We start from the raw sequence: 2500 nt of genomic DNA, 5'->3' as shown, positions 1-2500 counted from the left end.
GGGGCCTCTTGGGTGGGAAGGGGTGGTTCAGGACAGTCCAATTGTCTTTCAAATCTACGGTAGAACTCGTTCAGGTCGTTGGCTAGGCGGGAGTCGTTAGTGGTGTGGGGCGCTCTGGGTTTGTAGTTGGTGATGTGCCTGAGCCCTTTGGCAGACAGAAGCAGCGTCGTTAGTAGAGAACTGGTGTTTTAGTGTCTCTGAGTACAGTCGTTTAGCCTCTCTCACCGCTTTGCTAAACCTGTTCTTCGACTCCTTGAATCTGTCTCTATCCCCACTCCTAAACGCTTCCTCCTTCTCCAACCTCAACCTTTTGAGCTTTGCTGAGAACCAGGGCTTGTTGTTGTTAAAGTTCACCCTGGTACGTGTTGGGATACAGCAGTCCTCACAGAAGCTGATGTACACAGCCTCTGTGAGTTCATCCAGACTATTGGTAGCAGTCGTGAACATATCCCAGTCAGTACAGTCTAAGCACGCCCGCAAATCTTCCACAGCCTCACTGGTCCACTGTTTAGATGTCCTCACAGCAGGTTTACAGAGTTTTAGTTGCTGCCTGTATGCACGAATCAGGTGGACCAAGGGAGTTCTGTGCGAGCCGAACAGCCCCGTGACCCACAAGAGAAACATCCCCGCCAAATTCGAGCGTTTGACGGGGTCTATCCGTGAAAAAATATTCACGTTTTTGAGTGCACATGCATTTCTGCTGCAAATGCCTCTGGAAGTTTCATGCCGTTCGTATGCCAATTGTGGCAACACGAAAATGACCCGTTTTCCCATTCCGAGGGATTTCTGTGCGACCCTAACAGCCCCGTGAGCCACAAGAGACACATCCCCGCCAATTTCTAGCGTTTCACGGGGTCTATCCGTGAAAAATATAGACGTTTTTGAGTGCACATGCATTTCTGCTGCAGATGCCTCTGGAAGTTTCATGCCGTTCGTACGCAATGTGGCAACACGAAAATGACCCCTTTTCCCATTCCGAGGGATTTCTGTGCGACCCTAACTAACAGCGCCCGTGAGCCACAAGAGAGACATCCCCGCCAATTTATAGCGTTTCACGGGGTCTATCCGTGAAAAATATAGACGTTTTTGAGTGCACATGCATTCCTGCTGCAAATGCCTCTGGAAGTTTCATGCCGTTCCTATGCAATGTGGCCACACAAAAATGACCCGTTTTCCCATTCCGAGGCATTTCTGTGCGACCCTAACAGCCCCGTGAGCCACAAGAGAGACATCCCCGCCAACTTCTAGCGTTTGACGGGGTCTATGCGTGAAAAATATTAAAATTTTTGAGTGCACGTGCCTTTCTGCTGCAAATGCCTCTGGAAGTTTCATGGCGTTCCTATGCAATGTGGCAACACGAAAATGACCCCTTTTCCCATTCCGAGGGAGTTCTGTGCCACCCTAACAGCCCCGTGAGCCACAAGAGACACATCCCCGCCAATTTCTAGCGTTTCACGGGGTCTATCCGTGAAACATATAGAAGTTTTTGAGTGCACATGCATTCCTGCTGCAAATGCCTCTGGAAGTTTCATGCGGTTCGTACGCAATGTGGCAACACGAAAATGACCCGTTTTCCCATTCCCAGGGATTTCTGTGCGACCCGAACAGCCCCGTGAGCCACAAGAGACACATCCCCGCCAATTTCTAGCGTTTCACGGGGTCTATCCGTGAAAAATATCAATTTTTTTTTGACTGCACATGCATTTCTGCTGCAAATGCCTCTGGAAGTTGCATGCGGTTCGCATGCAATGTGGCGACACGAAAATGACCCGTTTTCCCATTCCGAGGGATTTCTGTGCCACCCTAACAGCCCCGTGAGCCACAAGAGAGACATCCCCGCCAATTTCTAGCGTATCACGGGGTCTATCCGTGAGAAATATTCACTTTTTTGAGTGCACATGCATTCCTGCTGCAAATGCCTCTGGAAGTTTCATGCGGTTCGTATGCAATGTGGCGACACGAAAATGACCCGTTTTCCCATTCCGAGGGATTTCTGTGCCACCCTAACAGCCCCGTGAGCCACAAGAGAGACATCCCCGCCCACTTCTAGCGTTTCACGGGGTCTCTCCGTGAAAAATATCACATTTTTTGAGTGCACATGCATTCCTGCTGCAAATGCCTCTGGAAGTTTCATGCGGTTCGCATGCAATGTGGCGACACGAAAATGACCCGTTTTTTCCCATTCCGAGGGATTTCTGTGCCACCCTAACAGCCCCGTGAGCCACAAGAGAGACATCGCCGCCAATTTCTAGCGTTTCACGGGGTCTATCCGTGAAAAATATTCACTTTTTTGACTGCACATGCATTCCTGCTGCAAATGCCTCTGGAAGTTTCATGCCGTTCGCATGCAATGTGGCAACACGAAAATGACCCGTTTTCCCATTCCGAGGGATTTCTGTGCCACCCTAACAGCCCCGTGAGCCACAAGAGACACATCCCCGCCAATTTCTAGCGTTTCACGGGGTCTATCCGTAAAAATGTAGCACGCACCAAAACGAGA

Source organism: Petromyzon marinus, unplaced genomic scaffold, assembly GCF_048934315.1.
Source record: "Petromyzon marinus isolate PM22_M1 ecotype Great Lakes invasive population unplaced genomic scaffold, UKy_Petmar_22M1.pri1.0 PM_G_Scaffold_28, whole genome shotgun sequence".
NCBI classification, from domain to species: Eukaryota; Metazoa; Chordata; class Hyperoartia; order Petromyzontiformes; family Petromyzontidae; genus Petromyzon; species Petromyzon marinus.
Note: the sequence above shows the minus strand (reverse complement) of the source record.